Source organism: Crocodylus siamensis, chromosome 1, assembly GCF_052110815.1.
Source record: "Crocodylus siamensis isolate JL-2025a chromosome 1, ASM5211081v1, whole genome shotgun sequence".
Taxonomy (NCBI): Eukaryota; Metazoa; Chordata; order Crocodylia; family Crocodylidae; genus Crocodylus; species Crocodylus siamensis.
The window spans coordinates 366,348,375-366,362,631 of record NC_143395.1 but is presented as its reverse complement, the minus strand read 5'-3'; positions in this window follow the sequence as shown (position 1 = coordinate 366,362,631).

Below are 14,257 nucleotides of genomic sequence, written 5' to 3'. Positions count from 1 at the left end.
GGGGTGAACACGCTTTTTGAAGCCACCAAAAGGCAGAATAAGGTTCTGAACAAAAGTGGGGTGGCCGCTTGGCATTCAGATCAGGAAGCTTACACCCTATACAAACCAGCAACAAGATGCTTTAAAAGAAACAAAACTGTTGTTTCAGATATTGATGTGCAATGGCAGGCAGATTTGGTGGATATGCAGCAGTTTTCCAAGCACAATGGTGGGGTTAAGTTAATCTTAACAGCAATAGGCTTATTATCAAAGTATGCCTGGGCCATGGGTCTAAAAGGTAAGTCAGGTAGTGAAATAGCTCAGCCCTTTAAAATCATTTTTACAGAGGGCCGTCTACCTCGAAAATTACAGACTGATCAGGGAAAAGAATTTTAAAACAATTCTTTAAGCAAGCTGTTAAAACAGTATAATATTTACCATTTCATGACAAATAATGAAGTGAAAGTGGCTGTGATACAGAGGTTTAACAGAACATTAAAATCAAAGATGTGGAAGTATTTTATAGCCCGCAACACTTTTTGCTACATTGATGTGTTACCAGAGTTTATAAAGAGCTACAACCACAGTTTTCACAGAACTATCTGCACCAGGCCTGATGACAAGAACTTCTCAAACTCTCAAAGGGTATGAAAAACTGTGTGTACGGGGACTATTTCAAAATAAAACCAGCAGCACCCATGTTTAGAAAAGGAGACCACGTGGGAGTGTCTAGGACCAAAGGGAGGTTTGAAAAAGGTTATGAACAAACATTCACCGATGAGATTTTCATAGTGGATGAAGTCCTTAGATGTGTGCAGACACCTATATACTGCCTAAAAGATTACAAAGACAAAACTATTGAGGGTTCTTTCTACCCTGAAGAACTACAAAAAGTGAACCCCAAATAGGACAGAGTTTACAGGGTTGAAAAAGTTCTAGCAATGAAAGGAAAGGGAAGAAAGAAGCAGTTGTTGGTGAAATGGCTGGGGTGGCCGTCTAAATTTAAGAGCTGGGTGGAAGCCAACCAAGTTTGTAACATATAGGGGTACCTCAGACAGAAGACTGAGATGTGTGATGGCGACTTTTACATTACTTTGCCCAGCAACGCATGCGCCAGCATTTTTCCACAGAACACCAGCTCCAGCTTTACCATACAGCTTGTTAAACCTCTGGATCTGCTGGGGAACTGGGAGATAGGGCTAGTAGAAATACAATACCCACACAGCTGGAACAACATCACCGAAGACACACCTTTCAAAATAATTTCTGGGACTAAAAAATGGGGGTACAGCCTGCCTCAGGGGTATTATACAACCATCACAGAATTACTGGATCTTATAAACAATACAATTACCACCAATCCTGCTCCGCCTGAACTAGTTATGCACTATGACTGAGCATTCAGGAAAGTGAGACTTAAATCCAAAGATAACTCTTTTGGCTTTTATACGCATGGTGAGCTAGCCTATATTTTGGGAATGCTACCCGGAGTCTCTGCTAAAAAACATCCTTCCCTGCTGATATCACCAGTGGGTTCAATTCGCTGTATATCTACACGGACATTGTAGAACATCAGCTTGTTGGGGAGTTTTCGGTACCTTTGCTATGCTGCATCCCTATCCAGGGCAGCAACAACGAGTTTGTCACCATAACATATGACAACCTGTATTATGTCCCCATCAGCCAGCAAGACATTGACACAATCAGCATTGAAATAAAGACAGATCAGAACAAACACATCTCATTTTGCTTTGGTAAAGTGATCGGTAAGGTTCACCTATGCCCCCGAAAGACTTTGAGATTTTAAAATAAGTAAAAGCATGATGGTGATGGTAGAAAACTATGGGGACTCTAATTTGTACAGAAATTATTACAAAGTCCAGGCTGGGTATGGTCTTCTTGGATATCAGGGGGTGCCCATGATGTATGGGGGTGGTGTGGGAGGCATAATTTACAGCCTCTTTAGAAAAGCTGTTCCACTTTTGAGAAGGGGTCTGGAGAGTATTAAGCCCCATGCTGAAAATGCGGTACAAAACATAGCCAAAGATGTGATTGGTCATGTCTCCTGAGCTGTCCTTGATAAGGTGGTTAAGCCGGCAAAGCTGGAGGAGTCCCGTCTCATGTATATTCAAAGAAAGAGCCTTAAAAGAAAGAGAGGCGCAACAGGCTCCGGACGTGCAGGACCTCCTCAACCCCTTAAGAAGAAGAGGGTAAGCCAATGGGGCAGCCAGACACGAAAAACCAAGAAGCAGCCTGGGAGAAAGAAGGGGCGCTCTCCTGGAGGAAACAGAAATATATTTTAACCGCCGTGGCCTTTGTTCACTGCAGGGCTGAAGAATGTGCCAAATCTGAACTGGATGCATTTCAAATAGCCCCTACGCAGACCTGCATTGAGAAAAGTCTGTAAGTTGAGATCCCCCGCTCTCGGCTATTACTGAGTCCAGCCCCCCGACCTTTTCATAGCTGGGAATGGTGAAGATTACATGGATTTGAACAATACGCTGCTGTACCTTTGCTGCAAGATTGTAAAAGGCAATTGAAACTGATCTTGATGCCGGGGCAGTGGTGGGTTTGGTGAATTACCCACTAGCCTCTGTCTTCAGCCAGCTGGACGTCACTCTGGGAGACCATCTGATAAGTCAGAGCAACAACTGTTACCCCTAACGAGCTTTCATCAAATCAGTTCTCAACTACAGAGGTGACACCCTCGCCACACAATTTTCTGCCGGCCTGTTTTACAAAGATACCCCCGGCCATCATAAAATGGTTGTGCGGGATGGCGATAATCAGGGGTTTTGGAGACGGGCAAATCTGACAGATTGGAGCAAAAAGATAGAGTTGCTTGGTCATCTCCATAGTGATTTGTTTTTTCAAGAAAAACTGTTGCTGAATGGCGTGGATGTGAAAATTAAGCTGACACGCAGCAAAGATGCCTTCTGCTTGATGGGTACTGCATCGGCTGGCACCTGTAGACTAAAAATCACATCTGCCTCACTTTTTGTGAAAAAAGGTGAAGGTAGCACCAGGCATCCGACTGGGTCATGCGGAGGCCTTGCTTACGGCCTATGCTAAATACCCCGTAGATCGCGTGGGTATGAAAGTGTTTCGCTTTCCTGCTGGCAGCCGCGTCAGCAACCAGGAGAATCTGTTTCTGGGGCAGTTGCCCAAAGTCATCGTCATTGGGTTCATGGATAACGATGCCTTTAGTGAGAATTATGCTAAGAACCCCTTTAACTTCAAACATTACAATATTAATTTTGTGGTCCTCTACGTCGATGGAGAACAAACCCCGACAACGCCCCTACAACCAGATATTGAGAACGGCAACTGTGTGAGAGAATACATGCAGAAGGTACAGACAGCTGGTAAACATATGAAAGACTGGGCCCTGATAATCAACCATGAGGAGTTAGCTCCGGGGTATACCTTATTTGCCTTTGACCTGTCCCCTGACCAGGAGTGTGCTGATCATTATTCGCTAATTAAAACCAGGAACTTGAGAGCAGAAACACGCTTTGCCCACCACGGTTAACATGATCATGTACAGGGTCTTTGACAACATCACAGAAATAAATCAGAGGAGAAATGTCCTCTTTGACTATATGTGAAGATGGACACTGAATAGCTCATCAGGGCTTTATCCTCAAACCCTTAAGCCAAAGAAACTTTCTTAGATGTTTTCCCCTGTGACTGGCTTTCTAAGACTCGACTGTCTAAAAGGGCCCTGAGCTTGGTGGTCAACATGCACCCGCATAATCAACCCAGAGAACACTGGTTGGCTGTTTAGTTGGAGGATCGGAACAGCAGAGAATTTTTCAACTTGTACGGTCATCCCCCAAACAGCCCTCTCTTTCCTCAAAGCATTATGTTGTTTTTAAACAAGAACGCTACCAACACTGTTTTTCGATGAAACAGTTAGAAGACCCCCAGTCTGCCGCCTGCGGATACCATTGTGTGTTTTTCCTGCACCACCGTAGCAAGGGGCTATTGTTTGAACAGATTTTAAAATTGTATTATTCCTATGATTTAGCACAAAATGATAGGGTGGTGATGCATTTTGTAAAAAGTAAATATAAAAATTTCCCTGTTGCTGGGCCTGCTCAAAACATGTTTCGACACGCCCAGACATATATTTCTTGCTATGACTTCCATGAATGTTGTCTAAATAAAACACTCAGCTGATGTTGTGTAAATAAACCTGTTGTTATTTAAATGTGTGTACATGTTTTCATTAAAAAAATCCTCTGTAGACAAAAATTTTATAGCAGTATAGAATAGTTTATTTCAAAGCGTAAAACTTTACATGGAGAGCCAATGGCTTTTAGAGACAGTTTTTCGCTTCTGAAGCGGTATTGTTGGTGTTTCTTGGTCTGAGTCAGATACTTTCAGGCGTTCCAGATGATTACGATTCACAACATTGCCCATAACAGAAGATGGTACATTCAACTCAGCCATGGCTTTCATAAAGATGTCCCAGCCTTTAGGCAGGCGTTTAGTAGTCCCAGCGTGAGTCTGAAGGGTTCTCCGGACCAAGTTGAGCATGTTAGACCCCTTGACGAGCATCCCTTCATAGACAAAACCCCCTTAATCATCACAAGAAGAAATATCCTTGTGCTGGCTCAGCTTAGTGAGCAGTACTTTAGTATTTTTCCTGTATCGGGCATGAACGTTATCCAATAGTTCCTGAACAACTGTGTCAGGTTTTGTGGGGGTTTCTAGGGGGTACCTGGCTTCTAGGGGGGTCTGTTCCAGCAGAAATAGGGTTAATTTCCCTCTGTCCAGATCACCCTGCTTTACGTAGTTCAGGTATTTCTGAAGCACGGATGCATACAGTTTAGCCTTATCATATTCTGCTAAACCCGGTCTTTGGAGAATATCCCTCATTTCAACATCCAATAAGCGGGTTGCCTTGGTTCTGATATTTTCCTGAGGCAGTGGGGGAGCCCTTAATTGTTCCAGCTTGAGTTTGGGCACCAGGTACATTTTTTCTGCGTGCTCCATCACCGGCTAGCCAAAAGTCCCGTAATCGGAGGAAGAGCAAAACTTAGCAGAGGTCCGATAAATCCCCCAGACTGTTTCACCAGCTGTTCCTTTTTTTAAGAGGTAATCTTTTGTTACTTAGGTTTTTTATGATCCCACATCTCTTTTTCAGCATGCAAATTTGATGTGGTGTCAAAGGGATGTTTGCTTTTAAGGTGTTCAGAGCAATTTCTGAAATGGTCGCTACTAAATCATCAGAGGCTGAGAAGAATATAGCTTTTCTCTGCTGTGGGGTGGATTGAAGAAGCAGTTTTAAGAGAGCCAAATTTCTTTTTACATGGCTGGCTAGACATGTTCCCCTTCCACTGTCTCGAGAGCTAAGAAGAGGCTGCTGCTACATCATCTCTTTTTATTCCCATCTGCTGTTTTTTTAAAAGTGTAAGCAGCCAGTTGGTCAGGAGGAAAAGGTCTGTTCTTAATCCAAAAGCATCCGGGGTAGAAGCATTTAAATCAACCACCAGATACCCGTAAGGTGTTTTAGTGGCATCCTCAAAAGCTTCTAGAAAGAACTGGGCCTTACCTAGGTACATCTGCTGCACCAGGGACACTATCTGTAGCTTATCCCTGGGGTTTTTAAACAAAACCATGTATTTTGTGTTAAGGGCAATGGTGCAGCTCCTTTTCCCTTGACAGAAAACATTTTGAACTATATACATAATGCTAAGATGCTGATGATGCACGTACTTGGTAAAGGCTTTCTCAATTTTGCCGCTGTCACAGGCAGAGTCCATCAAATCATCTACTACAACCATATTTATTTTATTAGGAGGAAACAAACAGTCGTCCTTCCACAAACTTGATAAAAGGATATTTACAAAGCAGTTCTTTAAACAACAGCTATAGCACCACACGATATTCTCAGGCATAACAGACAACATTTTATTAGTGTGATCCAAAAGGTTTTTTATAACGTAACTTTTACCACAGTTGCTAAGGCCTGCCAAAATCACAGAAAGGGGGTGCTTCCAACACATATCCATCTTTAAAAACCATAGGGGATGTTGTTAAAGTTTTCTGTGAGGAGCCTTTTGTCATAAACGACATTCTGCGTTTTTCTCAAGGTTTTGGTTTCTGTCGTCCACTTGCTTTTGTTCCTGACAATAGAGCGCGGTTGTATCACATTTGTTTTAGGGGTGTCCACAGCAGGGTTTGCCCCTTAATCTAGAGCAAGATCTCTCAAGGTTTCAAAGTTGACTTTGAAATGCCAGACTTCATGGAATTGAGCTACTCTGTACCCCTTGGCAATAGCTTTATTCAATTCTGGTGTGCACCATGTACCCAGGAGGGCCCTCTCTTCGTCAGTGTGGTTGCACTTTTGCTGTCTTGTTTCCGCGCAGAGGCAGCACAGCATGAACATAAGTTTCCCATTCACCCTGGTGGATAGCACAGGAAGAAAAGGGTTTCGTGGTGGGTACAACTTCACCCTGGCTATTCCAAAATAGCTTGCCAGGGATTGGAAATTGTCATGAATGATTTCAGGGTGAGGTACAGGGGAGGTTGGAGCCTCGTGAAGATCATCACCCCTCGGCCTGAGATAACTGAACCCGGACGGCTGAACCCCTCCACCCCTGATCAAATCATCAAAGTCGTGGCAGGCGGGATTAGGAGGGGATAAGGCTGCCCGAGGTGAGAGCTCGCGGCCCTATTACCTCTGGGACGGAGTGGAAGACCATCATCAAGATCCAGAGCCGAGCAGCAAGGGACCAGATGATCGAGGCCCAGTGGGTACAGTAGTACGCTGCATAGATCCTTTCCAATACAACACGCTGGCCTCTGTCTGCATGACCATGTACAGGTTTATGTTTTTGGAACTGCAGACCATAGCACTTCTCCCCCCGAACAATCATCACAGACAGAAAAAGGGGTTTTCAACCCCATCTATTCAGTGGCTAATGTACATTTTGGAGAAAGAAAATATTCAAATTCAACATGCTTTACAGGGTGGGGAATTTCAGGTAGTTCCCTATTTTTTAGACGGCTATACCAACATTGATGGGGAACCTATGACATTTGAATTTAACAGATGCTTTTTCCACGGTTGTGTCACTTGCTACAATGAGAAAGATCAGAACCCATTGACAGGGACCACTTTTGGGTTTCTGAATTATCAGGCATTGCACAAGACCGATTATCTCAAGAGAGAGGGGTTTACCGTTAGGACCATTTGGGAGCACGAGTGGAGGGCTCTGTTAGAAATGGATTTAAACAGAACCCCAGTGCCTTCTCCACTGGTGCCTAGGGATGCTCTTTTTGGGGGGAGAACTAATGCCATCTGTCTACATTACCAAACCAAACCCGGCGAACAAATACACTATTACGATTTTACCCAGCCTCGACAGTGTGCTGATGTTGCCTTCTGTGGCCAGCCCTCTCTATGCGAGAACGTATCCCGGGAGCTACCTTCTCTTCACCCTTCCTCCACCTCTCCTCCCCTTCCGTCTTGCTCTCTCCCCTTCTTATACTTCCGGGCCGGCTCTCCTCCCCCTTCTCTCCAGCTGCTATCACTTTAAAAAAACCGCGGCTAACGAGCCGCACAGGTCCCGCCACCGCTTCTCCCCCCGCCACAGTTCCTGCAGCAGGTAGGGCGTTTTTGTTCGCTTTTCTTCCTCTTACGTTTTCCCTGGGGCGTGTTGTCCCCCAGAGTCCCTCCTTGACCCTTCGGTGTCCAGGTCCTCCCCTTGCCCCGGGACAACTACATTTTGGAGTTCACCATCTACTTTCACTCCGTCTACCCACCGTGTCATTTTCATAATCTCATCCCTGTAGAGGCAGCAGGCCTCTTTCAAAATTTTTACGTCCTGCTGGCAATAATAGGCCAGCTCCTTTTGCATGTCAAAGGTCTTATTGCGGTTGTTCTGACACCATTCTAAAAACTGTCCTTTCTCACCAGACATCATATTTTCAACGCTGTAATACTCCATCTTTGGGAGAGGCCCCACATAATTTTGGTTTTCTGCTGTGTTAAAAAAATGTGGGAAATAACCTTTGCATCCTTCAAACTCCATCGCCTGTGGAAGCCTGCAAAAATTTTAAAGAATCTATGAAATGGATGCCTAGCCTGGTCACTTCAATACACATGAGTTTACCACCCTGAGTGATTAGTTTCATGCCCATTTTTCCTTCAATAACTGGCTGACAATGAAGTAACCATTGTAGTCCTTGAACTTTTTATCCATAAAGACCTTAATAAAATCAAACAGGCACTCTTCGCCCTTAAACTCCCATGTGCTTTCTGGCTTTTTGGGCTTAACTTTACAAGCCTTTTTGGGGGTTTTGCCTGCAGCTTTCTGCAGGTTTTTTTCCCCTGTCTTTAGCTCCATTGCAAAAATGTAGTTGGGCACATGCATCCCCGTCTCCTGCACACAGTCAAAATCATAAAAAATGTACCCCTCACCTTCTTCAGGCTCTTTAATCTCACGCATAAAGCACCAGTGTTTGTTTACATCTGTGATTTTCTCATAACACTCTTTGCACTGCCACCCTTTGCACTCGTGCTTTTTGTCCACGTAAGATTTACACTCATCGTGCAGAGTTTTAGTCAGACATTCAATCTGTTTTTCAGAGGCCAGGGCCACATGCCTTTCTGAACACACTTAGGAATGACAGAACAGCTTACAAGTAGGGCACCTCTGTGTCCTGCCCACCTTTTCAGAGCAGTTTGTGCTCAGGCAAAGACGACATCGGAACCTGCACGTGTGGCTATGGCTGTACAATATCTGACAAAGATTGCAATAATTTCTCATGCCAAACACCTTTTTCACATCCAAAATACCAAAATAATGTTCACCATGTAGCAGAAGAAAACAGGTGTTGGGGTATCTGGGTGGGTCCTGTGTTTTTTCCTTATGCATCACTATGTGAATGTAAACCTGTTCAAGGTCTTCAAACAAAGGTGTTTGATGGAGTATAAATTTTTGATATATAGACAGACCTAATTTCCTATGCAGTTCTTTGGCACCATCTAGCAGCTCGACATCTCTGGCCTCTCTACATTTTGTAACAGCCAATAGACTGCCTGCAAAACACAGGTTAGTATCATAGGTATTCAAGTCAATTAAATACTTCCTCTTTTTAGTAATGATCTGGGAATAGGGGATAAAGCTTATAACTCTATGGCTTCCACCTCCCCAGCCTTTCACAATGACCACAACCAGCCGAAACGTCTAATCAAGCAGTATTTCTCTCTGGCTTTGTAACAGATTTCTGAACCACTCTAAAAACAGCTCTGGGGTCAAATTGTTTAAATTAATAGCTCGTGAGTATAAAACGTGCCATGCTACCTACCTGAATATGTAACTGTGCATAGTCATTGCCTGTGAATCTCTATTGGAGTTCTGCTACAATTTCTTCCACCCCTCGGGTTATGGTTTTGTATGCCACGTGTAATGGCACACACTCCAAATTCACAAAGCAGAAATCCTCAGTGTACCTCGTGCCACCAAACCTGGCTACAGACCACTCTCGCCTTCTCACCCACACCATATGTACATCTGGTAAAACATCCTCTGATGACTCAGGAGACCTGGGGGTGCTTGAGGGATCCTCTAAACTGTCTTCTACACCAGATTCGTTATCCCAACCCTCTGACCCTCCAGGTCTTGGTGGTGGGGGTGGTCTGGGAACATTTGAGGGACCCTCTAACGGGCTTCCTAAACCATATTCTCCACCCCCTCTCTCTGGCTCCGGGGGTTCTGGTGAAGGATCAGGACTGGAAGGAGGAGAAGTGTTTCAGGGATCCCTAGGGGACCTCTTTTTGTTTTTTCCTCAACCAGTGTTTAGCCTTCCCCACACTCCTCTTTAACCAGGCCCTCACTTTTCACCCCGCGAGCCACTTGCTGGTTTGCCACCCATTCTTACCCCTGTGTTTACCATGGCTTCACCTCTTATGATACAGACCACGCCTGCTGTCTGAGTTACACAGACTACCTCCTCTCTGAGTAAAATTTACCCTTTTGCTCTGGTAGTAATCATGATCTTTCAAGGTGCTCTGCACACTCTTTCTGAGATGTATATGTCTGCCAGTATCACCCCAAACCCTCTCTTCTTTTTTCACGGTAATCATGATCTTTCAAAGTGCTCTGCACACTCTTTCTGAGATGTATACGCCTACCAGTACCACCCCAACCATCCCTCTTTTTTTGACAATAATCATGATCTTTCAAGACAAGTTGTTTATTATACCCACCCTGAAAACCCACCCTCTATTTTTGACGATAATCATTATCTTTCAAGACAAGGCGGTTACACCCACCCTGAAAATCCAACCTCTTTTTTTCACAATAATCATGATCTTTCAAAAAAGGAGAAAAACTCTCCTCTTTCCCTAAATTGTGTAAGTAATCAGTCCTGGGTTTCTTATTCAAGGGGTCCAGATCACTTGTTTTGGGGGTATGAATCCTTGTTTTTTTACATAGAGTTTTCTCAGAGGTATGTGGCTTGTTTTCCTCTGAGGAATCATACCCTTCTGTTCTGTTCTAAGAAGTGTTTTTTATCATTTCCTGTAACCATTAAGCCTAGTCGGCCTTATCTTTACAGCTGGCCTTTTGGTAAAAGATAACTCCTTTAGTTTTAAAACAAGAAGAGCTCTGAACACAATGGTCTTTTTTTTTTTTTGTGGTCTGGTTTATCTTTATAACATACAACAAAAGCTGTGAGAATATATATTTTTAAATTTAGTCTTTATTTCCATCAAAACTTTTACAATATTTACTAGTTTATTTTGTTGTCCCTTCTCCTCAGAAGGTTTTTTTTATCATTTCTAGTGGTCATTAAGTCTCACTGGATTTATCTTTACAAAAAACCCTATATGTATGTGATTAGAGATCCAAGACACTAAAGCAAATGCTAATCTACGTTAGCTGTAGAAAACTGATGTGCTTTAGAACCTCACGTCCCCCACCCTCCCACCAAGATCAGCAAAAGATATAACCCCCCACCCCATTTTAAACAGTTTTTGCTAAGCCCTTCTCTTAAGCAGGATTTTATAATCTCTAGTACCAATTAAGCGTTCAATATGGGGTATGAGTGTTTTATCTTCCTCGGTGATCAAATCCTGAAAGGCAGCATTAGGATCTTCTGCAGAATACACAATGTTTAGAACCTCTCTAACCTGAATTAAATGTTTAATTCTGAGAACGTTCCTGGCAAATCCAATGATTATAACAGCATTGAAAATGCTATCAAGACATATTTCCTGGCAAAGTTCCTGAATTATTTGGTTTATGTCTTCATCTAACCAAGTAAGACATTTGTGGGCTTCTGGACCCCCCTGGTCAAATGTGTACCCCTGGCATAGGTCAAAAAGTCTCTTCCTCAAGCAGTATTTCATTATGGCATAAAAGGAAACATGAACAAGAGACTTCATAAAGACTTTACGTTAGCGTGATGTAATCATTTGTGTTGATTCAAAGCCTAGATGTCTTCTGAACTCTTCAGGCTCATCCAGTCTTTGATCTCCGCAAAAGCATACACCTCCTTCTTGTGTACTGGTGAGTAGGTTTTCTGGAGTCCGTCACAGGGAGGATACAGGGGACAGACCCCGAGGGGCCAAGGGAGGACTCTGGGGGCCAGAACATAACAGGGAAGGCAAGGAGAGAGAGAAAAAAATGGAGAATCCCTTACCTGCATCCAGCTCCGTGGCGAAACTGGAAGTGGCGGCAGGACCCACGCGGCTTGTTGTTTTAAAACTGCGGCCAGCTGTGGAGAGAAGCAGGAGGAGCCAGCACAGGAGGATAAGAGGTGGCGTGGGTGAAGGAGCAGGGAGAGGAAGACCAGAAGGAGAGTCAATAGGGAAGGTATCCCTGGAACCCCAGTTAGGGGTAAGAGGAGGCAGGACTGCCTCTCATGAGGCAGAAGTCTGCCTTGGAGCCCATCATAGGGAAGACACCAGCAATGGCACAGAGAGAGAGGAGGCAGATGCATCTCACTCAGACGAAGGATTCGAGGGAGAGGATCCAACGAATCAGGAGGAAGGAGGGGGCAACAGAGATTGCCCCGAAGAAGAGGAGAGAGTGACAGAACTCGAGGCGTTGAGCTAGGTGGGATTGGTGCAGGTTCAGAAAGGCTCCAGGAGCAAACCCAGGTGGGAAATGGAGAGCCTAAGCAGCAGGAGGGGCTGCAGAAGACAAGCTCCAACTGCATAGAGCTGCCCGGTGGGGGACGCAGAATAGGAGGAACTAGAGGGACCACCAAAGGTCCAGCTAACATGCAGGGGGTCCGCAGTATGGAAGGGAGAATGTGATAATCACGAGACATATGTGTACTCAGGACAGGGCCAGCTAGAAATTCTCAGGGCTAGGCCAGCCCATTTTGTGTATTCAGGAGCTTACTGGTATTAATAGTGTTTCTTCTTTTATTTCTTTCTGTTTCCCACTTTCAGAGGGGTTGGAAGGTCTTTCGCATAGAGCCCTAGGGTTGGCTCAATCAGAAGAAGGGTTTTGCCTTAGAGGGAATTGGGGCAACCATGTAGACCCATAAAGGTATAACTCAGAATTTGGGGGTTGGGTTTGACCTAATACTTCTCCCCAGGAGACCCCAGAACACCAATAGGTGAGGGTCAGGCCGAGAGACATCAGCGACTCATCGAGACTGGGTATCAGGGCTCGGTGTAGGGGAGGTTGGAGCCTCACGGAAGACTGCTGTCCAGAGATCCCAGACGCATGCGTGCCCCAGTAGTCAGACCCCTACACTGAAGGAACAAACAAAGTCATGGCAGGTGAGATTGGGGAAGAGACTACCCCAGGGCAGGATGTCCATACAGCAAGATCACAGGGACGGAGCAATGGACAGCCCTACACATCCAAAGCCGGACGGCATGTGACCGGATGATCGAAGCCCAATGGGTGTAGAGTCATTAAAAAGGCTTCATCTAACTGCAAATAAGTTCAAATAAAGGACTTAATTAGCTCCTGTTTAATCAGTCCTTAGCTACTTCCAAACATACATGTGCCATGGAGTGAACCCACACCAATATCCTGAAAACCCAAGTGCCCCCACAAACATGCTTCAAGTCTCTTACTGGTCTCTCCTCTGTGATGACCTCTGCTTTGCATGCAGGATCTGGCACAAAGATACCCTCTTCCAAATTCTCAATGTCTGCTTCGAGGGTCTGGGCCTCCTCCATTTGCCTATTCATTGGATCTTCCTGAACAGGGTCAGGCATCTCAAAGAGTCTTTGGGCAAGGGGCTGTGTCTCCTCCTCAAAACTATTTCTACGCTAACGCTTTCTATAAGGCCGTCTTTGGGGTGTAGTGAGTGGGCCTACAGGTGTTGTGGAAGAATCCATATCTGCCCCTGCTTGCCTTAGCACAGTCTCAGATAAACAGAAGGGTCATTCGGGAAAGCAGACCTGGTGGGGTTGCTGCCCATATCCCACCCCCTCTACTCATTCCAATTGGCTCAGTTTCATTCTTGGGAGGTCTGAGGCCTCTGAAACCTCTGCCAAGGTTTGGTTGGGGGTGATGGAGCGGGTTGTTAGAGGGGTCACACCACCCCCCTGCCACCCCATAGACCATGCCTGTGCTCTGGCGGGGGGCTAGATCAGCCTGGGACCTGATAGGCCATAACTACACCACATGATCTAGGGAGGTTCTTGCAGCCTGAGGGGTTGGGCTTTGGGGGTCTGCATGGGCTGTCCTTCTGATGTCATGGACCATGTGGTGCTTGTGTCACACACCACGTGACTGGAGGTTGGGGTAGGGTTGCTGATGCCACATACCATGTGACTGTGTGCGGGGGCGGAGTTGCTGATGTCATGTCACAAACCACATGACTGGGGTTGGGGGCGGGGCTCGTGATGTCATGCACCATGCAAGGGGAAATGGGTGGGGCTAAAGGGGGTGGGAATTCTGGTCCCGCCCACCTGTCACATTTACATTGAAGGGCAGTGAGCCTATATACTACTGCTGGCCCAGGAGCATACTGACTAGAAAGGCCAAGGCAGAGATGGAACTGAGACTAGCTTCCTGTATCAAGGACAACAAGAAGTCCTTTTTTAAATACATAGGGGGCAAAAAGAAGGTTCCGGGTAATGTTGGGCCCCTGCAGAACACGCTAGGAAATTTGGTGGTCACATCAGACGACAAAGCCAACATATTTAACGATTTCTTTGCCTCCATTTTCCTGAGCAGGGACCAGAACAGTCACCCCCTCTCTGGGCCCCCTTATATCCCAGGGAAGGCGCACCTAGGCCAAGGGTTAGTGAGGAATTAGGGAATTTCTGGAGGGACTGGATGTATTC